Below are 25,014 nucleotides of genomic sequence, written 5' to 3'. Positions count from 1 at the left end.
GAAAGGCACTCCGGACGCGAGTTGAACCGAATGCATAATGCTGGCACTGCCTAGAGTTACTCAGGCTGTATATTATTTCCCTCTTAACTAACGGATTAGTTACGTTTAATTAATAAACTTTTTTAAGTATTGGCTGCAGACCCCAAGTGTGATACGCAAAGTTGTAGAGTACCTTGAGAAACCTCTCAATAAATTGTTTCCAACACGATATATCTCACGTGGCCCTTTTTTCCACGTTCCAAAGAAAGGCCGCGAAATATGAAAAAAATACCACGTGACGGGGCGCTTGCGCACTGTTTTTGTGCTGCTCTTAAGCTTGCGATGGATGAACAAAGCTGGCTGCAGCGAGACTGGCCCACGACAGGGCGTTATGCCTGGTGCAGGCATCTGGGCACGCGGCTCTTATCGCATGACGGTGCAAATGCATGCTGCTGGTCGAGCGTTACCGAAGCAAAAAAGCGTCTAAAGCCACGAAAAAAAAAAAGACCAAAGCAGAATTTTTTATTCTGCTTGAAAGAAGGAAAGGGGAAAGCGCGTGGGAACGATGGAAGGCGATGACGGCTGCTACTATTTTGCCTTTGTACACAAATTGCCTCGTAGTAGTTTTAGAATTGAACGATGATGCTACAACTTTATACCTTAGGGCTCGAATAACAGCGGATAAATCACACGGGGACAAAACTAAAAAACTAAATTATGGGGTTTTACGTGCCAAAACCATTTTCTGATTATGAAGCACGCCGTAGTGGAGGACTCCGGAAATCTTGACCACCTGGGGTTCTTTAACGTGCCCCTAAATCTAAGTACACGGGTGTTTTCGCATTTCGCCCCCATCGAAATGCGGCCGCCGTGGCCGGGATTCGCGGGGACAAAACTAACTAATGTTAAAAAATACATTGGCTATATTTAAGGAAGTTTACACATGTCTTCTTCAGACGATGACTCTTTTTACACTGGCCCCGTCTGCTCTCCTTCTCACACTTACTGTCTACCAGACGTTCTTTTTTGATCTCGCACCCCGCACGTGCGCATCGCTTCGTGGTCGCTGTATCGGGTGGCCGCGTCTGGCTTCGCACTTGTGCACCGTCACCGGCGCGTCAGTCCCTGAGAGAGTGCGCCCGCAGGCTGTTCTTGTTTACCGGATGTAGATCATACCTTACGTACTTCGTTTGAACCAGTCCCAGCGAACTGAAATATATCCAGTGCTCCTCAGGTGCCCGTATCCCTGCGTGTTCGCCACAGCAATGCTATTTGGCTGTGACCAACGTTGAGCAGCAGATATGGCTTACTCCAATGAAGAAAGGACGGATATGGTTTTGGCTCTAGGTGCGTCAAGTGGACATAGAGGGCGCGCAGTTGAGCTATTTCAACGCTGGCATCCAGGTACGCGTCTGAGCTGATTCACAATTGTGCGTGCATATGAAACGCTGAGACAGGCTGGGACTTTTACGAAGAAACGACATAAATCTTCAATCCTGGGCGAGGACGTGGAGACAGATATTCTGTCAAAGTTTTCTTCAGACCCACATGCAAGTGTTCGTAGTGTGGGTGCCATAGGCGGCAACTACGGGGGGCTCCGGGACCCGAGCCCCCTTCGAAGCTTTCCGGGGGGAAGGGGGCTGAGCCCCCCTCCCCCCCTCGGGTGATACCGAAGCCCCCTCTCTCTCCCAAACACACACCTAAAGTGCCATTACCAGAGCCTTCCCACCTATATCATTTGAGGTTTCTTTTGACTTTCCTCGGCCTTTTCACTTGAAATTCTACTGGGGCTAATAGCATACTGCATCATTGTTGCCACGGACGTGCACGGCTCTTAATTCATACCTTCGCTTTATTCCTGCAAATCCTGACAATAGGAGGACACGCGCACTAGAAGCACTAGCGGTAGCTGCCTCATCCGTATTTTCTCACTTCATTGTTTTAATTTTCTACTGTAAGCACCATGCACATAGTATTATTTAAACATACACAATATGTTTAAATATACACACAAGACAAATGTTTATTGTATTTTTGAAAGAGATGGAGGTAGCCAATTAAAATTTTTTGCTAAAGCCTGTGCCTATGCCTATGCCTGCAGAATGAATATGTTGCTGTATGTTCACCACGCTTCAAATTGCCTTGCGTGCTTTTTGACCATGAAAGAAAACTACAGACTTCAGTGACCCCTTCGGCAGAGTCTTTTATGAATGGCGTGTGAAATGTACGTGAATGTTGTGTGTCTCAGTATTGCTTTTCTTTCCAGTACGAAATGCTAACGACTCATGAGAGAAAAAACAAAGCATTTCTAATAACTTACAACATTTATGAGGGATGGAAACGTCGTCACTTGCATGCAAAGGTCAGAAATATATACAAGGTGTCTAAATTAACTATCACGTACCAAAATTTTACAAAAAGAGCAATGCGTTACTCGAAGAAATCCTAGTGCATATTGCTTCCAGTTTAGTGGAGTAGCTGCCAGTAATCTTTTTCGTTACTGATATTTAATTAGGTAATTGTTTTAATTATTTCACTCGAGACGTACTATCCAAATTATCGAAGTGTCAATGAGGCATTTAAAGGAACAGCCAAGGGACATCTAACTGCGGTATATTCAGCGATGTACTAATTGCGTACTAATTTTTTTCCGACTTATAAATAAACACCGCAGAATTTGGAGAATACCACGTGACTGCGCTCTCACCTTGATCATAAAGCAGCGCCCTCGAACAGGCTTCCTCTGAGTTATCCAGAACGAAATAAAGGAAATAAAGAAAAGCATCGTGATCGAGCCTTATCTGCCGCGCCCCGGTCGAGGTAACACGTCGCGTTTGCAGTTAGTTGGGAACAAGCTGTGATAGCTGTTGTCTTAGCGTAGATAAAGAGCACGTATGTTGTTGTTTTTTCTGCCACAAGACCTATCACCACAAAAGCGAATTGACAATAGACAGCTTTAGAATAGCATTTGTCGCCTTACGTACGTTAAACGCAAGCACCTTTGCGGGACGTTACGGTGCGTGTCCTTTCAAGTCTTTTCGTTTGCCTTACGGAAACACAAACGTAAAGACAACGTTATAAAACAGGGCGCTGTCTGGTGCCTCGTGCCAAACGTATCCAAGCTAAGTCGGTCCATTAGCAACCACCCTGCTGTTACTATGTGGACGCGTCTCGTTAGGCGCACGGGCGCCAGAACGTCGAACGATCTCAGAAAATAAACGTGCTATGCGCTCATAACTAACCTTTCAGGTGCGTTTAGAGAAAGCGAAAGCTCATTAGAATAGTTACTGGCGATCAAGGCGAGATAGAGCGTAGCCAGCACGAGAATTCACGCTGAAGCGGGAGCCATGGTGCCGCCATGTTCGACAACGCTATTTCTTAGCGACCGTAAACATTACGAACGTTAAACTCGCCATGTAACGTACGTTATAATAGCGCGCGTAAACCGCAGAAACCCAATAACGTTCCGAGCATGCGCAGTGAGGACGCCGCTATTTCTTTACGTACGTAATGCTTTTACGTTCGGTTGCAAGCGCTAAACTAAAACTGTCTAAAGTACTCCCGTAGTCGCAAAGTCGAGCACTTTTATGATCGAAAAACTACAGAACGGTGTTTTGATCAGTTACCTGAACTCTCCGAAAAATCATGCACACCTTGCGAGGCACGCGACAAATACTTGGACATGTATATTTGTGCGGTTCAAAAAGACATTATAAAAGAGTACGAGAGGCATCGTCCCATCCGCAGTAACCTCTCAAAAGAGGAAGAGCAGGCGCTGCGAACCCTACATGATGATCGAACGATTGTCATTAAGCCAGCGGACAAGGGTGGTGCAGTGGTACTTGACCGGAGTGTTTACATAGCCGAAGGTTTCCGTCAACTGGGCAACTCCAACTTTTGTACAGAACTCCCAAGCAATCCTACCGAAAAATTTGAAAGCGAAATAAAGGACGCCCTAACCACTCTGCGCAAGGCAGGGCAGATAACCGATAAGACGTTCAAAGCATTGATACCAAGAAACTCTGGCCCCGGCCGTTTCTACCTACTACCCAAAATTCACAAAATAAACGATCCCGGTCGGCCTATCGTTTCCAGTAATGGAACAGTGACTGAGAAAATATCCAGCTTTATTGACAGTCTCATTAAGGACATCCCATCTTCATTCCCCTCGTACATTAAAAACACAAATCACTTCCTTCGGGAGGTATCAAACCTGACGGTACCGGTGGGGGTTACTTGGTCACTATGGATGTCGCATCTTTGTACACCAACATACCTCACGCCGAGGGCATAGCTTCCGCAGTTTCAGCTTACGCTGGCTCCAGCCAACCTAGGCAATTAGATAAAGATACAGTTGAGACTCTTCTAAATCTAGTACTGAAATATAATCACTTTGAGTTCGAGGACAAACATTATCTGCAAATCAGCGGAACCGCCATGGGAACGAAGATGGCGCCAAATTATGCAAATATCTTTATGGCATCTTTAGAAATACCCTTCCTCGCAAACTCGGCCGTAAAATCAATATTTCATAAGCGATTCCTGGATGACATTTTCTTTGTGTGGGCCGACAATGAACAAAGTCTCTTAGACTTCATTTCCAATTTCAATTCTCTGCACCCGTCAATCTGCTTTACGCACAACTTCTCCCAAGATAGTATTCACTTCCTCGACGTCACTCTGTCACTGAGTGGCGATCGCATTTCCACGTCCCTATACAAAAAGCTGACAGATCGTCAGCAATATCTGCATTTTTATAGTAGCCACCCCCATCACTGCAAAACAAGCATTCCCTACTCCCAGGCCCACAGATACAGAAGAGTCTGTCCCGAATTTGCGCAACTTGAGCGACACCCGGAGGAACTGAAATCTGCTCTCATACGCCAAAAATATCCTCCAAAAATAGTAGACGATGCCATTGAACGCGCCCGCAGCTTAGATCGAGCACATATAATGGGAGAAAGGGTAAGCAATACCAATACACAATCAGATCCGAACTTGGTCCTCACATACACTACCGGTGCTCCGCGGGTCAATGCCATTCTCAACCGCCATTTCAATATCATAAAACTGTGCATCCGACTCGCTACTATCTTCAAGCAGACACCTCGGGTTGTGTATAGAAGAAACAAAAATTTAAGGGATTTGTTAGTGAGGGCGAGGACACAGAAGTCAAACACGCCCAAGGGCTGTCGACCGTGTGGGAAACCTCGTTGCAAGGTATGCCGTCACATGACAACAACAGACACGGCTGAGGCATCGAACTCGTCCTTCGTATATAAAATTAACGAAAATCTTGACTGTGATTCCAGTAACGTCGTGTATAAAATTCGATGCGAGGTGTGTAAGCAGGAATATATCGGACAAACAGAGACCCCTTTCAGCCTGCGGTTCAACAATCACCGCGCGCATGTGAAAAGTCTCCCGAATTTACCCTTCTCCAGGCACGTTCGGCTGCCAGATCACTCCTTTGAACGCGTGAGCGTTGTGCTCTTGCAATCTGGTTTCCAACACACCCGTGCACGCGAGCAAAGAGGATCTTTTTTCATCCATAAATTTGCAACGTACGCTAAAGGAATTAGAGAGTCCGGGGCGGCTGACGTGCCTCCAGGATATGCCGTGAGAGTGCATTGGAAACGCGAATACATGTTCTGTACTCTAAAATTGAGACGCTGGCTATTCACTGCTTGCTCGTCCCTCCGCACGCGCCTGAAGGGGGCGAGCGTAAAACCAATTAATTCAGTTTCCTGCACTCTGCCACTCAAGTGGTCATTCTGAGTGACCTATTGCCCCTTCTTGGAATACGCACAAGCTGACTTGATGCCAGTTGTCGGTTAAATGTTTAAAAACTGGACCACAAGGAGGCTATTTAACTCGGCTCCCTAAATCTAAGCCCAGGGGCGCACTTGCTTTGCGAATCCCACGCATATATTCTTTTTGGGACTATATATATTTTTTTCGCACCATAGCTGGACCACAGAGTTGCCGAAACGGGCCGTGCCTTGTATATGTGTACTTTGACACTGCGTTTCTCTTCACAAGTTGCCGCTCTTCTGTCTTCCTTCTGGGCCCCTTCTCTATTGTGCCCCCCGCCGCCCGATTCAACTTGCCCTCTCTCCCGCTACGACGGCAGCACGCGCACTGGTGCTGCGCAGCGATCGTTTTCTCCCTCCTTGCCTCGGGTGAACGGGAACCTAGCTGCCGCTACTTCCCGCCCCCCTCACTCTCCGACTTACGTCTCCCTCCTCCTGTGTGCTTTTTTCTTTTTCTTTTCTTTTTTTGCTTTCTTTTTCTTTTTTTTTTCTCACTGACCTCCTTGCTCTACATATATGGGACTCCGCCTTCCTCTTACCCTGCATAGCTGCCAAAGGCAGCTGCAGATCTGCCAAAGCGCCGAAAATCAATCACTGTCCCAGCTGTCCCTCTCGGTTTGATGTATCTGAGAACGACCGAGCACCCGGTCTGGTGTCTTCACTACCAGGGCCGAACTGCCATTTTTTTTGTAAACCCTGATGAAGATCGGTCCACCGATCGAAACTGTTGAAATTAAATACTTGTTCTGTTTACCTTGTAGCACCAATCAAGTTCTTTACGTTTGAAAGGTAGCCTGAAGAATTTCTCTTTGCCTACTACATATATATCAGTCATGGAAGTGTGGCGGTACACCAAACGCATCGACTATCATCAGAAATTATGAAAACCTGTGACAAACCGCCAACTTCAAGAAACAGCGGCGGAGGATGTTCTATGCACGGATGTTCTAGCATTTATGGCCTCAAACCCTCGTGCTAGCGTGCGGGATGTAGCCGCCCAGGTACCAATTTCCAAGTAAAAAAATTAAACTATAGGGTTTTACGTGCCAAAACCACTTTCTGATTATGAGGCACGCCATAGTGGAGGACCCGCAAATTTGGACCACCTGGGGTTCTTTAACGTGCACCTAAATCTAAGTACCACGGTTGTTCTCGCATTTCGCCTCCATCGAAATGCGGCCGCCGTGGCCGGGATTCGATGCCGCGAACTCGTGCTCAGCAGCCTAACATCATAGCCACTGAGCATCCACGGCGGGTCAATTTCGAATTCATAAGTCTGGAGGATTCTAAATGACGGCCTTTCACCCGTACCACCTTAACCAGCACCAATACTTAGAAGATGGGGACCTGTAGAATCGTCTAGATTTCTCGAATTGGGTCCTCACAAAAGCCGATGAGTCACCGGATTTTTCAGCAGCATAATGTGCGCAGATGAAGCAACTTTTCGCAGAAACGACTAGGTAAATTTGCATAATGCACGCTATTGGAGAGACTCCAATCTACACTGTGTAAAGCGCATTCGGCACCAGTACCAGTGGTCGCTGAGTGTGTGGTTTGAAATTTACGCCGGTGCTATAATCGGCCCCATCTTCTTCGATCACACAGTGAACTGGACAGCGTTACGTGAACGAAATCCTTGAAGGAGTGGTGGATGAGTTTCTCAGCGAAGTTCCCGCTGTCACGTCTTCCACTTCTGTGGTATCAGCAAGATGGGGCACCAGCACACAGCAGCAGCCGAGCACGAAACGGGCTGGATGCGACTTTTCATGCGCAATAGATTGGAAGGCACGGGCCTGTAAATTGGCCAGCTAGGTCACCTGACACCTCTCCACTCCATTTCTTTCCTTGGGGTTATGTGAAAGATCGTGCTTACATGATCGAGACGGACGTCAGGTTAGTTCAAGGCAAGGATAACAGATCTCTGCCGTAGAATTGCGGCGTCGGTCATCAAGAAAGCCATTCAAGAGGGGATAAAACGGACACACTACTGCGTAGCTGCAGAAGGAGATCCATTCGAACACGTCCTCTAGGCAGCAGCTCGTGTTCAACGGAGCTTACGAATTCATAGATAATAAGGGCACACTGAAATCTGATGTTGTTTTTTCTCTTTCTTTTTCTTTTCTTTTTGTGCGGCCATCCTGATTGCCAATTTGGCTCATTTAAAAGTGGTATATTTACTTTCTTTAACCACATCGGTTTTGCCTTGTCTCTACACGTTGGTCGCTTCCCGGTCTGTTTATCTTGTTTGTATTTTTTGACACGAACCTGTTTTTGCAGGACGTATACACTTGCATGACAAATTAAAACGGTCACTTTAATTTCGCTTTGGTCCGAAGCAAGTTTCTGGCGCGAAACATAGCTTCACGCGCACTCTTTCGATGCGGTGCGAGCAATGCCGGGATTTTGAAGCATTATATGCCTATTGCTTTTCGCAGTTCATGCATGGTCAGAGCGGTGCTTTTGCCGCGTTATCAAGAGCGTTTTGTTATCAATGAGATCGGTCGGCCTTGATAGACGGATAATAAGTGTGACGTAGAAATGAGAGGAAGGAATAGCTGTGAAGCCACGAAACCGGCTGTTGGTGCTCCTTCCGTACCATTACCAAGGTGATGTGCTGTCTCTTCGGGTTTGCGACAGGCAATGCAGTTACTTTCAATCAGCTTATCTGAGGGCGCTGCTTTATGATGCGGGTGGGAGAGCAGTCATGTGGCATTTTTCGTATTTCGTGAGGTTTGTTTGCGAGTCGGAAAAACATACACGCAATTAGTACTTCGCTGAAAAGACAGCAGTTAGATGTCATCTGAGGGTGCCTACAAATGCCTCATTGACACTTTGAAAATTAGGACAGGACTTCTCCAATTAGATAATTAATTGCAATTACCGAATTAAATCTCAGTAACGAAAGAATTACTGGCGGCTACTCCACTGTGCTGGAAACAATATGCACTACGTTTTCGTCGAGTTACGCAACTGCCCTTTTTTTAAGTCTTGGTGCATGATAGTTGGGGAACACTGTATAATTCACTCAGTATCCGAAATGAGGCCTAGCCTGATTCACTCGAAATCAGAATCAACAGCAGTCATGCGCAGCAGCGCTTATACTCGGACTCACAAAAGAAGAAGAAGAAGAAGAAGAGGGAGAGATAGAGAATGCATTTTTGCCGGAAAGGCGAAGTAGTATTAGTGATAGCCAAGTATACGACAATTACACAAAGGAAGATTACACTACCGAGAGGACTCAGGCTGTGAAATTGAACTGTCTCCGACTATGAGGTCTTGTATATACTCATATAACGCCGTCACTTCAATGCTCAATGCTTCGAGGTTACAGGAAGGTTCTTCAAGTGCGAGAAATTATATATATATATATATATATAAGCTACATATGTATATAAGCTGGTCGCCCCCCCCCCCCCTCCCACCCGGAAAAATGAAAACTCTGCGCCTATGATGGGCGCTGAAGCTGGAGTGCCAAAGTCTCCAATGTGGAGAGCACTTAAGAAAAGGCAACTTCATCCGTACTACGTGCAGCTGTACCAGATGTTGGAGCCCCGCGATTCCTAAAATCGAAAGGGCTTTGCAAACTGGATTATAATCAAGAAGGAAGAGGACCCAGGCTTTATCAACAAAATATTGTGGACCGATGAAGCTACCTTCTCACGTAATGCCCAAGTGAACGTCCACAACGCTCACTATTATAGCGACGGAAACCCTTATTGAGTTTTGAAGATACATCACCAATATCTGTGGTCGGTTAATGTCTGGTGTGGAATTTACGGTGGCACTATCATTGGCCCCATGTTTTTTGATAGCACACATACAGGCGAATGATGCGTCAACGACATCCTTGATAGGGCGCTTGAGGATTTTCTTTGCGAAGTTGCATTGGCTAGGATGAAGGATATTTGGTATCAGCATGATGGTGCTCCCGCGCACGGCAGAAGCAAAGCTTGCAAATGGCTGCATGAAGTGTTCCCGCAGCAGTGGATTGGGCGGCACGGTCACATTGCTTGCCGGCATGGTCGCCAGATTTAACTCCTCTCGATTTCTTTCTCTGGGGCTACGTCAAAGATCAAGTACACCGGACACCAGTCACAACATCAGAGAACCTAAAAGAAAAAATAAGAGAAATCTGCCACTCCATCCTTGATACCACACTCAGGAACGCCTCCGAAAATGTGCCTATGAGATGCCGAATGTGCATTGCAGCTGATGGTGACCTCTTCGAACACGCATTATAATCAAAGGGCACTTTTTAGATTGAAGGTCACTGGAAAATCATTCCGGCCCTAACGTCGCCTCCCCACCCAACCGCAGTACACTCCGTCGGCAGGCTGCCAGCTCTTGCCCATTTCAAGCATAAAAAAATAAAGCTATGTTCTTGTTCTCTTTGGTCTCCTTAGACGCTTTATCGCTGCCGCACCGCTCGGCCAGCAGCATGCATTTGCGCCGTCATGCGATAAAAGCCACATGCCCAGATACCTACACCAAACATAACGCCCTGTCTCGGGCCAGTTTCACTGCAGCCGACTTTGTTCATCCTTCGCACGCTTCAGAGCAGCACGATAACAGTGCGCAATCGCCCCGTCATGTGGTATGTTTTCATATTTTGCGATCTTTCTTTAGGACGCGGAAAAAAGGACCACGTAAGATATCATAATCATCATCATCATGAGCCTATTTTATGTCCACTGCCATCAAGGCCTCACCCTGCGATCTCTAATTACCCCTGTCCTGCTCCAACCGAATCCAACTAGCGCCCGCGAATTTCCTAATTTCATCAACTCACCTAGTCTTCTGCCGTTCTCGACTACGCTTCCCTTCTCTTGGTACCCATTCTGTAACCCTAATGGTCCAACGTTTATCTAACCTACGCGTTACATGACCTGCCCAGCGCCATTTTTTTTCCTAATGTCAATGAGAATATCGGCGATACCCGTTTGCTCTCTGAACCAAACCGCTCTCTTTCTCACTCTTAACCTTCTGCCGAGCATTCTTCGTTCCATCGCTCTTTGCGCGGTCCTTAACTTGTTCTCAAGCTTCTTTGTCAGCCTCCAAGTATCTGCCCCTTATGTCTGCAATGGTAAAATGCACTGATTGTACACCGTCCTTTTCAACGATAATGGTAAGATTCCAGTCAGGAGCTGACAATGTCTGCCGTATGCGATCCAACCCATTTTCATTCTTCTATGAATTTCCTTCTCATGATCAGGGTCGCCTGTGTTTAATTGACCTAGGTAAACGTTCTGCTTCACAGACTGAAGAAGCTGACTGGCGATCCTGAACTCTTGTTCCTTTTCCCGGTTATTCTTCATTATCTTTGTCTTCTGCATATTAATCTTCAACCACACTCTTGCACTCTCTCTGTTAAGGTTGTCAATCATTTGTTGTAACTCGTCTGGAGTATTGCTGAATAGAACAATGTCATCGGCAAACCGAAGGGTCCTGAGATGTTCGCCGACGATCCTTACTCCTAAGCCTTCCCAGTTCAATACATTGAATACTTCTTCCAAGCACGCAGTGAATAGCATTGGAGGGATTGTGCCTCCTTGTCTGACACCTTTCTTTATAGGTATCTTCTTACTTTTCTTGTGTAGAATTAAGATAGCTGTGGAATCTCTGTAGATAATTTCCAAGATATTTGCGTAAGCGGTCTGTACTCCTTGGTTACGTAATGCCTCTATGACTGCTGGTATCTCTGCTGAATCAAATGCCTTTTCGTAATCTATGAAGGTCATATAGAGAAGCTGATTGTACTCTGCGGATTTCTCGATTACCTGATTGATGACATGGATCTGATCCATTGTAGAGTTTCCCTTCCCGAAACCTTGTAGAGTTTCCCTTCCCTTGGTTGGTTTAAGTCCAGTGTTGCCCTTATTCTATTGGAAATTATCTTGCGGAATATTTTACACAATCTGGGAGTAAGCTAATGATCTATAATTTTTAAATTGTGTAACGTCTCCCTTTTTGTGGATAAGTATAATGTTTCATTCTTCCAGTTTTCTGGGACCCTTGAAGTCAATAGCCAGTTCGTAGGGAGAGCTGCCAGATTTTCAAGCAATATGTCTCCTCCATCTTTGATTAAATCGACTGTTATTCCATCTTCTCCTGCCGCTTTTCCCCGTTCCATGTCTTGCATTGCCCTTCTAACCTCATCGCTAGTTATAGAAGGAGTCTCTGCCACCTGTTCATTACTGCTTCGAATGAAGGTATCGTGGCTCCTCTGGGTACTGTACACGTCAGTATAGAATTATTTCGCTGCTTTTACTATACCTTCAAGATTGATGATGATATTACTGTGCTTATCTTTCAGTGCATGCACCTTGGTTTGTCCCATGCCAAGTTTCCTTCTCACTGATTTCAGGCTGCGACCATTTTTTACGGCTTCCTCAGTCTTTCTCACGTCATAATTTCGAATATCACTTATTTTCGCTTTGTTGATCAGTTTTGACAGTTCAGCCAATTCTAGCTTATCTCTTGAGTTGGGCACTTTCAATCTCTGTCGTTTCTTTATTAGGTCCGTTGTTACTTGGGAGAGCTTGCCTATTGGTTGCCTTGGTGCCACGCCTCCCACTTCAATTGCTGCCTCTGAAGCCAGCCTAGTTACGGTTTCATTCATTACCTCTATGTCATCTTCATCTCTCTGTTCTAAAGCAGCATATTTGTTTGCAAGTACCAGCCTCAATTTGTCTACTTTTACCCTTACTGCCTCTAAGTTGACCTGTTTGTTCTTGACCAATTTTTCTCTTTCTCTCTGCAAATTGAGGTGAATCCTAGCCCTCACTAACCTATGACCACTGCACTTTACCCTACCTATCACTTCTACATCTTGCACTATGTTGGGATCAGCAGAAAGTATGAAATCAATTTCATTTCTTGTTTCGCCATTAGGGCTTTTAGAGGTCCACTTTCTGTTGTCATGTTTCCTGAAAAAGGTGTTCGTTATTCTCAGCTTATTCCTTTCTGCGAATTCTACCAGCATCTCTCCTCTAGCGTTTCTAGAATCGACGCAGTAGTTGGCAATTGCCTGTTCACCTGCCTGCTTTTTCCCCAGTTATGCATTGAAGTCACCCATTACTACTCTATACCGAGAGAGAGAGAGAGAGAGAAACTTTATTGCAATTGTAAAGATTTGAAGGAGGGGTGGTCGGAGCCTCTCAGTCCAGGGCCCCACTGGCCTCTGCCGCCTGCCTGACCTGGCTAATTAAGGACTTTTGTCCTGCCAGGTCGGAGCGGGCGAGCTGTGCCTCCCACTGCTCCATTGTCCTACTGGCATTTGGCCTATGAGGGTGCTTAGTGCACTCCCAGGTTATGTGTATTAGGGTAGGTATGCCACCGCACCAAGGACAGTTGACCCTATAACAAGTGGGATACATGGCGTTTAGCAATCTTAAATGGGGGAACACCCCGGTCGGTATTTTACGCCAATCGGCGGCCTCTTCCCCGTTAAGTTGTGGGTGAGGCGGCGGGTATTTTCTGCAGACTCCACGCTGATGAGCAAGGATGTCTTTGGCATTTAAATTGGTGGAATATTGTGAGGGATAGTGCGGGTGGTTGGGGTTAGAAGAGGACGCCGTCGCTCGGTTAGTGAACCCTCGAGCTAACGCGTTAGCCTTTTCGTTCCCCTGTACCCCCGCGTGGCCCGGGCACCAGAGTAGGCGATGATGATGGTTGAAGGACTGTATACCGAGTTTGCACTTTTCTCATCGCTAATTCAACATCTCCATAAAACTGATCCATTTCATCATCATCGTGACTGGATGTTGGGGCGTAGGCTTGTACTAACTTTAATCTATACGTCTTATTAAGTTTCATTAGGACTACAGTTGCCCTCTCATTAATGCTGTGGAATTCGTCAATGTTGGCCACTATGTCCTTATGGATTAGCAATCCTACCCCGTATTGCATCTTACCTGGGCGACCTCTGTTGCAGAGGACATTGCCGTTATTCAGCACTGTATAAGCCTCACCAGTTCTTGTAATCTCGCTAAGGCCAATGATATCCCAAACAATATCTGATAGTTCCTCAAAGAGTCCTGCTAAGCTAGCCTCATTCGACAGAGTTTGGATTTTAAAGGTTGCTAGGGTCAGTTTCCATTGGCGGCCTGTCCGAACCCAGATATTCTTAGCACCCTCTGCTGCATTACAGGTCTGACCGCCGCCTTGGTCAGATGTTCCGCAGCTGCTGGTGACTGAGGGCCATGGGATAATTGTAAGAATCATGAGGGAGGGGGTGGCCGAATACTGCACCAGAGAGGCCAATTCCCGTTCTGGTGGAGTGTCTTTGTTGAAGCTTAGTGGGCCTTCCTAATTTGATTGTACCTGGATTAGCATAGCCCCACTCGCTCTCGGCATCTTTTGCCGGTGTCAGGCGTCACTCCAAGTCTGCAGATGTAGTGCCGGACACAACTTATTGAGAGGTTTCTCAAGGTGCTCTACAACTTTGCGTATCACACTTGGGGTCTGCAGCCAATACTTAAAAAGTTGATTAATTAAACATGACTAATCCTTATTTAAGGGGAAAATAAAAAGTAGCCTGAGTAACTCTGGGCTAGTGCCTACATTATGCATTTGGTTCAACTCGTGTCCGGAGTGTCTTTCATTTTTAAAACTGGCTCAATTTATTTGGGGCAACCTATGTATAAACATATTTTTCTGACCTCGCGCATCAACAACTTGCCAAGTTTTAATAATTATCTACACTTCTGTGACTTAGCTGCAGACGTAGTCGTACCGACGTCTTTTTTTTTCAAAATTATTTATGCAATTATTACATGTTCGGATCTACTAGCTTCTGTTTCACTGCGGCTTACGCAGGGAACATAGACCCTTCCACGTTCCTGCCTCTTTCAGTTTATAGGCGCTTGTTTCTCCAAGAATGCAAAGTGTGTACAACAGTCGTTTTCTCCACGTTGATATATTTCGAAATGTGTTGTCTTTTTTCTCTTCCAAGCTGCGTACTTTCTCAGGAGCCTTCTTTCTAGCTGCAGTCGTATCCAGTCTCATACCTACGGGCAGCCCAGGCACGTGTGCTTCTCCCCAACACTGGCTGAGATTCTCGTGATCGCTATTACAGGAATAATCACCTGCTGCATGGAGCCTCAAGGAAGCTGATCGAGCTGGCGGCGTCTACACAAGCTACGACTGCGCAGCTTGTACGAAACAGCTACGTCGCAGCAACAAGGGCGACGCCTCCTGGCCACCGCCGGGTTTTAAGAGCACTCCGTTCCTGGAACCTGGCATAACTGTGGGTAGCCCAGGCACGTGCGCTTCCCCAGCATGGCTGAGATTCTGATGATGGCTATTACAGGTACGTGTCTCGTGTATTGAGATCCTGTCATCTTAGTGTCTGGGCTGCGCTGCGGTGTGCGTATTGTACGTAAATGGCGACAGTGAAGGAAGTTGGTAGGATGTTGGGGGAACCAAGCAGTAAATTTGACGCATTCAGCTCGAAAGTGTGCGCGGAAATGCAGGAGATTCGCAGTTCTGTGTCATTTATGAACACACAGTTCCCAGATTTTAAGATCACACCTGAAGGACTGAAGCAAGGACAAATGGCTCTTCAGAATGAAAATGCACAACTAAAGGATCAACTAAGGAAAACCCAGAACGAGCTTATTGAAATTAAGCAATACAGTCGTCAACAAAACCTTGAGATCAAGGACCTCCCAAAGAGACCTGATGACAAACTATTTGATGCCATAATAGAAGCAAGCAAAAAACTAAATGTTCCACTGACATGCGCAGACATGGATGTAATTCATCGCGCCATGAGCAAGGACAAGGAAAGGCCGAATGTGGCCGTGAAATTCGTATCTCGCTCTGTCCGTGATAACCTTTTGAAAGAGCTAAAGGTAAAGGCTTGTTCCGTCAGACTTTGGATATGAAGGCAATTAGGTAATATCAATGAACACCTATGCACTGAAAATGCACTACTACTTGGCAAGGCTATACTGCACGCAAAGAGGAGAAAAAAATAGAAGTACACTAGGGTTGCAAACGGAAAAATTCTTGCAAGGAAAGCAGACAACTCTAGCGCCCTAAATATTGAAACTGAGGAAGATCTACTGAAGATCTGCTAACCGCCACAGTCATGGCTACGTATCAATTACCAAAAGATAACAACAGTACCCCTGTAATTTGTTACTTCCTTGTTCTGATGCAGTGCAACGTGCGCAGTTTGCACAAAAATATTGACGCTCTTTGCTACTTCCTACAAATTAATTCTTTTGAATTCGATCTCACAGCTGTTTCTGAGACTTCGCTTAAATTAGGTGAAGTTCTGAATATCCCAGGCTATTTATTCGCTTCTATGTCGAGGGAGTCTTTTGCACGAGGCGGAGGTGTTGGTTTATTCTTGAAAGGCAGTATCAAGCGTGACCTTGTTCTTCTATTCTCCTACTCTTATCTGCCTGAATTTGGCTTTCTCGTGGTAAAAGCAACCACACGTATCATCGCTGTTATCTTTCATGCCCCGAACGATAACATGCAACACTTTATGCAACATTTTGAAGCATTACTAGCATACTGGAACAGCTTCAACTCAAACACAATCATATGCGGGGACTTCAACACTGACTCCTTAAAGGAGGAGAGTAGTGAATACTTTCACCTGATTAATTCTTATGCCTTTCATAACGTCATCACAAGTCACACAAGGGTCACTTCTACTTCATCAACATCAAATGATTATTTACTTTGTAATTTTGACACAACCACCAGCGAGTGTAACATCTGACACAAAAATTTCAGATCACTATCCGACTGGCATTTTCTTCCTCCCAACTGAAAACAATATTCAACGAACAGCAACTTATGGCAACACAGTTTATCTTCGCAGTTTAAAACAGCGCTTACTAGAAATTGATGACTTTGTACTAGACCTCACGGATGCTCACCAACTTTACGCCAGAACTAGCTCCGCTGTGAGCCAGCCTTGCACCACTAGTAGAAACTGCACACATTTTTTTTTGCCAACAACATCGAGAGTTCCCCAGGGATCAGAGGTGGGACCCATTTTATTTTCACTACATATGAATGATCTCCCATTAATATTATCAGAAAAAAAAATTAAATAATGGGGTTTTACGTGCCAAAACCATTTTCTGATTATGAGGCACGCCGTAGTGGAGGACTCCGGAAATTCTTCGACGTGCACCTAAATCTAAGCACACGGGTGTTTTCGCCCCCATCGAAATGCGGCCGCCGGGGCCGGGATTCGATCCCGCGACCTCGTGCTCAGCAGCCCAACACCATAGCCACTGAGCAACCACGGCGGGTCAGATAATATTACCAGAGTCCTTCCGAACATGGAAGGACTTTGATATTAGATAACGTGAGTCCTGTTAAGTATGCTGATGACACTACTCTAATTTGCAGCACATGAGTCCATTGTTGAAGCTTTTCGTGTCGCTAACCAAGAAATGAAATTAATCTGTAATTAGTTTCATTCCAATAAACTGCCCTTAAACGTCAAAAAAGACAAAATATACGGTGAGTCATTCTTCATATACATCTATTGCACTGGTCTTGTGTGTGCTTCTGGCTGAGAGAGAACTCATAGAAGGAGTCAGTAACTTTATATATCTAGGCGTTGTACCAGATCACCCCTTCAAGGGAAAATGACTTTCTATGCAAAAAGCTAGCCACTATCGGCATTGCGTTTTTCAATATCACCATTTTTTATGTAGCGACTTCGAGAACGATTTATTTTGCCCTATTCCATAGTCAACTATCATATTGTATTGAATCTTGGGGCCACACATAGGACTCTTTCGTAACACCACTTGTAGTCGTGCAAAAACGCGCAATCCGCTCCTGTTATGCGACCTCTACTAAACCTCCTATTTCCCAATACCAAATCATGCCCTACTGATAAAGTGCAAAACTGCAATAACGGTGTATAACTCTTTAAATAGCAACGTTCCTCTTCACGGCTGAAATTGTATGCCTTCGCCATTCATAACAAGAGTATATGAATGTGGTAATTTGCTTAAACCACTGGTAAAAAATGTGTATGGAAAAAGGCGGCTTTCTAGTGTTGGCACTTCTTTATGGAACAATCTTCGAGTTCTTCTAAAACAACGTAAAGCCTTCTTTCTGTAAGAACTGTATTACAAGTTTCAATTTCTTATGCTTTGTATATGCCTGATATGCTGTTTTGTATATACTTGATATGCTGTTAAACTGATGTATATACGTGTTTCCTGCGTGCAAGTTTATGCATGTAATTGTTGCATAGATCCATACTAGCATGATGCTAGGGATCCAGATGTTTATAAATGTTTTTCTGTATGACCATTACCTTATCTAATAAAGTTAAATTCATTTCAATTCAATTAATACTTTCTCTCTCATCGCATATATGTACTTTGTCTCTGAATTTTGTGTTAGTTCTGTATGAATACTTATTATTGAGCTGTTTCTCAAGCTCTTTCTTGTTTTCTTTTTATTCATTACATATTTTAATCCCATAAATAACTTTTGCTCTTAATTGTTTAACCTTGTTCACCTTTTTGTTTTTGTTTCGCTATGCGCCAGTATTTAGACCTTTGGTTGTTGCTGGGGACATAAATAAAAAAATTGGTTAATTGACGGAATTGTTGTTGCTGTTGTTGTTGTTGTTGTTGTTGTTGTTGTTGTTGTTGTTGTTGTTGTTGTTGTTGTTGTTGTTGTTGTTGTTGTTGTTGTTGTTGTTGTTGTTGTTGTTGTTGTTGCAGACATAAATACAATTGACAGAGACAAATGGAAGGGGAAGAGCAGGCTGGCAACTGCCACTGGAAGGTTCACAACACCTGCCTACTCTTCAGGAAGCAGGTATACAAACATGGAAATCGAAGATGAGGAGAAGGAAAGAAAGAACAAGAGTTCGCGAAATGCTAAAGGAAAAACAATGGCAAAGAATAGAGCACCGGCAGTAGGAACAGAAAAAAATATCTGCAAGTTGCAGCCGCCACGGTGGCTCAGCGACTATGGCGCTGCGCACGAGGTCGCGGGTTGGATTCCCAACAGCGGCGGCCGCATTCCGATAGTGGCGGAGTTCAAAAATGTTTGTGTACTTAGATTTAAGTGCACGTTAAGTAACCTCAGGTGGTTGAAAATAATCCTGACCCCCTCTCCCCACTACGGCGTCCCTGTTTACCCCCACTGTGCACTTGGGGCACATTAAACCCGGTAATCTCATATTGGCATTAATTCAAAGTATATTAAAGATTATATTATATAAAGTGTAAGGTCTAGTCACTTGCAAACAAAGAAAAGAACCCTACAAATGGAAAGCACAAGTCAATTTCTTTTACAGAAGTAAGGAGGGCGTTAAGTCCCGTCTGTCGAGACGCACAGCCGGCATTCATCGAGGCTCGTACACCGCAAGCAAAGAAGACGCTAGTCCCTCAAGTAGCGAAGTGCACTGCGTAAGGAAACAGGACACTCGAATATCACGTGACCAAGTGCCTCGAAGGAATCGCAAAAAGCACACTGTCCGCACGTCCTTGTCGGTGTAAACTTTCACACACCGGGACACAGCCAACCCTTGGCTTGAGTTGAGCTGGGCTCTATCGCGACGAAGCAAGCCTCGACCACAAATGCGGGGCAGAAACGTTACATTTGCGACACGTTGGTCGGGGTGCTGCTTAAGAAGGTATAACGACGAATCAGCGATAGAGCGTTCATCAAGTTTACACAAAATTTCCAGGCAGTCGCAGTCGTTGCGAGCCCAAGAGGAAGCTAGTCCATCATTTTCTACATTTACGCGACATCTACGGGCGGAAGTATCCACAGGCCACCGAGTCACACCCCACGAGATGTAATCTTGTTGGCAGAGTCAATAATGCTCCTTAAAACCGGACCATCACCCGCATTTCTCTGTATTCTGCTAAGGGCAGCGCGGGAGTCATTAAGGATGGCAAACTTCGGTGCGGTTATCTCCCCTTCTACGTGCGTCAATGCACAGCACTAGAAAAGAGGGAAAAGGAGCACGCGGCGCGGGGCCGTGGGTAGTTCTACCCTCACCTTCCTCAACGTCTCCAACCGCACACACACCTCTAAACCAGTCGTACGGAATTTTAGCTGGTCAGCGTATGGGGGTCAACATGTGGAACAGCGCAAGTGATTGAGCAAAGTTAACGCTCTTGTTGCCCCCAGAAAATGGCGCGAAACTAGTGTGGTAGATAGACCGAGAATCGAAACGACAGTAGAAAAACAGAAAAGATAAATGGCAAATATAAAGGAAGCAGAAAGGCAAAGCTTGTATCGCCGTCTTTGTTGTCCCATCGTTCCGGCCGTTCGGGCTGCTCCACATACTATAAACCCGTTCCTGTGCTATTTATTCGTGTATGTAGACAGCGAGCAGCCGTATCCTGACGGGATCGTCTTTATTGTATCTCTAGAAGACGAAAAAGAAGGGGAAAAACAACAGAACGAGAATGCTCGCTACAGTGATGTTATGACGAGCTTACAACCAAATATTTAAAAAAATATATGAAGTTATATGAACTCAAAAGTCTGTCTAGTCGTAGAAGAAAGAAATGAAACGAAGCACCTGGCTGGGGGAATTCAACCAGAGGACAATACATGCACTAACAGAATCTTCTGAGAAAGAATTCGATGGTCTCGTTGACCTGAATTATTTTCCAGAAAGGAGAACGATAGCAGGGTATACGTGCCACGAACAAGAGGTCAGTCCAAGGAAAGGGCAAGCCCGGCCCGTTGGTCGCCAAAACTGTATGAAGTGAAAGTAGAGAAATTGCAGGTGCTGGGACCCGGAAGATGTTTATGTGTATGTTCTATACGTCCAAAGTTGAAATAAACATCAAATTTATACTCTGATATCCGTAAAAAGATTGCTTCCAATTCGCATGCCTTCCAAACATGCAGCATAAGTAATGTTGAAGATAAGTTTGATTATCACATTCTTTTTATTGTTCGAATGGCAGTTTCGGGCATTTCTCGTTAGAAACGACACCATCCCTACACGAATAACGACCGCTCGTAAATACGGGCAACATAAATACGTGGCTTTTGCTCCGTTTTCGTACCACTTACAAGCTGCAGATGTCATAAACAACCTCCCCTCAATTTTAAGTAAATATAAAAACATGTGAAAGTTAACGAAATTTTAACTACGTCAACATTCTACATACAAATAATAGGTTATTGCTTTCTTGATTTTATTTCTTTGTCTTTTACTTTCATTGCATGTCACTAGAAATTTTTGGCTAGTAATTACATTTCAGACGTTAAATTTTGCATAAACATTGGTCATGTGGCTATTCTTCGTTTTGAAGTTTTTTGAAGTGGATATTTTGTTATATTTAGGCTTTTGATGATACACCAAACAACTCTTTTTTATATTGTGATTTATTTTGTTTCTGTACCACTGATTTCTGTATCTGATATGCTTTTTTGCTGTGTCTGACTTTTAGCGGCTATACCTGGGCTCCTGTCAATCTATCTATACAGCTTTTAGCTGCGGTAGCCAGCCAGAACTAGCTGGTAAGTCAAGTGACTTATATATGTGTGTGTGGCGCACTTTCTAGCTGTCGAGATACCTTCGCGGATGTCAAGAGAGGGCTTTTATTTCGTGACATTGCCGTCGTCATCATCTTCACAACCGGCTGGTTATACGTATATGCCCAATGCGGAACCAATTCCTCTGCCAAGGCTTAAATTATCCTGTCCTGGGCCAAGAAAGCCCAGTTTATGTGCATGCCTGCGAGTTACCTTATCTCACTACTCTCATCGTGTTGCCTCCTACCGCGTATCCCTTCCCATTCTCTTGCTCTAATGGACCACTGCTCCACGAGTCACGTATCTTGTCCAAGCTCTACTCCCTCCTAATTTCAACCAGGATGCCCTCCACTTCTGTTTGTTTTCCGATCCATGTTGTTTTCTATCTTTTAACCCTATACTTCGAGTTTTATTTTTCCCCCGTTGCTTGAGCTTCGAGTTCTTTCATTGCGGCGATGGCCACTATACGAACACCCCAGCCGTGACCGTACCGTCACCGCCGCCGTTGTGCTGTCACGGTATCGATGGTGCATGCGCGTGCGCAGGTCTCCAGAGGCCCGCTTGGCGGCAGAAGCGACGAATCCAATCGGACGTACCGCCACGCTCCGCTCAGTCGGCCCTGTGCACGGTTTCGGGAACGTTCTGCCTCCCGCTGCTGGCACGAGCGTTGTGCGCAGAATAGCTATAGCGTTCGTGCACGCTGAGCATACGACACCGGTGGTGGAGACAGTGCTCTGGGCGGAACAGCTAGTAAGCTTCGAGGTTTTCCATCGCTCTCCGTCGAAGCGCGACGCCTGCGCAATCCCGCTGGCCTCGTCGCGCCAGAGCGCGAGACGCCCGACGCGCTGCCGTGGCGCCGTTGCTGCTGCGCAGCGGCAATTGCGTCGCGTGCTGCGTCGCGCCACGATGTCGACCGCGCGTATCGTTGCACGCCGTCCTAGGGGATTCAGTGGTGCGCTAAGCTTCTTGTTAAAATTTTCCATGACCGTGTTACATAAGTGTGGCTAATTTTTTTTGATAAAGCGCTCAATTTCCTCCTCCAAGGCGAGGATGGTCGTGGGTTTGTTGGCAGAAATCTTAGACTTCAAGAAAACCCCAAGAAAAACGTACACCGGCGATAAATCGCATGATCTGGGCGGTGATACAATCTCGGCCGGGTGAAGTGGGTTTTCACCGTAAGAATCAGGAAACGACGACGAAGGCGGGAATCGTGATGATGAAAAAAGTACAAAAGAATGTATTCAGTTCATTGGTACATGGTTGGGACTCTATCCGAGTCTCGCGCTGTTCTGCTTTACACGGGGGCGAGGACGGCCTTAAATAACCCCTTGCGGTCTTGTGGTAGTCGGTGTTTTCTTGGAAAATTTTGGGAGCCTGTGGAAATGTCAGTGCCTTCGTCAGGTTGAGAAGTCGACGAGCTCCTTCCTTTCATGTCTTCTCCTCTTCGTCCTTCCCTTTGTGTCTGCTCAGGGCGTAAAGGGGTAACGCTGTTTCGGGAAAAGGGGCAATTATCTGGTCATGGGAACGCACGCCTGAACGTTTCTCACACTTTACAGGTCGATGATGGCTAGGCTTACCGTTACAGCCTTTTCTGGGATGAGGCAAATCATCTTGTCATAGGAACGTACGCTTGAATGTTTCTCACTTGACAGGTCGATCTCAACAGCCCGTCCGCCGCCGCAGGAGGTCTCAAGGGGGTTGCAGTATCCAAGAACCTCGAATAGACCGGTAGACGGGTCTTTGCTTCGTTTCGCCGATCGTTCCAAGGCCTGCCAGGTGACACCTTCTGGAAATAAACCACGCCAAGCCCAATGCACAACAAACAGAGGGCACCCAACAAACCGCGAGAACTGCCAAGTTCACACGGTCTTCACCCAAAACCCCATCAGAATCGTACCTGCAGCCCTCGTTCGAGGTTCCTGAAAACTAATAAAGGAGAAAACCAGACTTCAGTGCGCATTTCAACCAGCCTAATGCCTAACGTATTGTGTTTCCTTTTCCCGAGAAAGCCACGGTTGTCGAGAGACCGAGAACGTATTGAAACCCTGCAATAATGGCGTTAACCATAAACTCACAACGGACAAACAAAACGCCTTCGAACAAAAAACAAAGAACGAAAAGGCGCCCTTTACAACAAACAAGAAACATATGGATGCGCCTAATAGGACAATTACTACCTCTTAATGCGCACTCGATTGGATCGCTGTCTGAAGGCCTTCGGGCCTCGCCGAAGGCAACAAGGGGCGCCAGGCATACGCTGCCCTCTGTCGTCGTCTGCCACTGTGTGTGCCCGCGGCTTGCTTTTTCGTTCCTGAAAAGGAGGCCGTAAACGCGGGAAGAATCGCCAGTCTCCCTTTGCCCTCACTCTCGCGGCGCATTCCACTGCAGTGACTGTCTGACTGGCCCTGTTTGTGCACGCACATCTCCGCCCAGTCGAACCTTTCAGCTGCACTCCTACTCGCAGAGACGCGTTCTGATTTGTTGTTAGGTGACGCATTCGTTTTCTCGCCCGCCACAACGAGCCCTTTGAAGTTCTGCGTGATGGCCTGTTCCCTTGTCTTACGGACTGCGGTGTGACGACTTTCTCTATTCTTCTCTGGGCCGAATACATGGCTCGCTTGATCATGCGCTGTTCAACCAATTTGGCCATGCCAGGTGGTCGGCTAATACGACTCTGAAGTTCCCGAGTGTTGGGTTCCTGCCCAGCTGGACCGGCCTGGCATTCTCCTCTCCTTTTGACGATTCCAGAAAGTCGCCCAAGTGCGGGGCTACGAGGGAGTTTTTCAGCGCCTCCCTTAACCTTTTGGGGCTGTTTAAACTGGTCTAGTCTCCGCAAGGAAAGTCCTCCGGAATAGTCCTTGTTTCTACTTTCGCGACGTAATTTCTCTCTTCTTCCGTCGCGATTCCTTCTGTAACAACCTTCAGTAGATCTAAAGAGATTTCCATATGTGTTAGTGCCAAATTAGTCTATAATTCCTCTGCTAGACCTTGCTGCGGTATTCTCACTGAGCCGGATGCTTCCTCGCTAGTGCCTTTTTCACTGATTTCACTAGCTATGTGCTGTGTTCGCTGAGAGTCTCTGTCACGAGGCATAATTTTGGCTTCGTTGCCGTGGTTTATCTCCTCCGCGATCTCTCGAGCCTTGGAACGCTTGAGAGCTTGGACCGTATGGTCGCCAAAACTCAGGCCCTTATTCTTTAACAGCATTTCCGAGTGGTTTCAAAATAAGTGGGGATAATGTTTTAACAGATTTGGCGATACTGCTGCTTCAGTCAGCAATAGTCCAAACGGCCCTTCAATCTTCACTCTGGCTATGGGCAGGCAAACACTATTCTCCTCAACTACTGGCCGGACCCACGCACATTCTCCGGTGTAATCCTCAGGTTTCACAAACGCAGGGTGGACAATGTCCATTGTCGTAGCTGAGTCCCTAAGTACTTTACACGGCATTCCATTCTCTACTAGGTCGCGAAGGTAGGATTCTGAGAGGGCCAAGTTGTCATTGCCGCCTTCACGAAAGAAAAAAACAATTCTAGGCTTCCAAAAGCCGATCGCAAAGTATCCAGGCTCCTGGCAACGAAAACAGACGACCGGTTTTCTAGCCTCAAACGCTTTTTTCTGTTTTTCTTTCATCTTCTACTGCGGCGTTATTCACTCCTGAATTATCGGGCTGCACGTCTTTTGTCCCACCTCCAGCTTTTTTCGTGGATAATGT

Source organism: Dermacentor andersoni, chromosome 1, assembly GCF_023375885.2.
Source record: "Dermacentor andersoni chromosome 1, qqDerAnde1_hic_scaffold, whole genome shotgun sequence".
NCBI lineage: Eukaryota > Metazoa > Arthropoda > Arachnida > Ixodida > Ixodidae > Dermacentor > Dermacentor andersoni.
Note: the sequence above shows the minus strand (reverse complement) of the source record.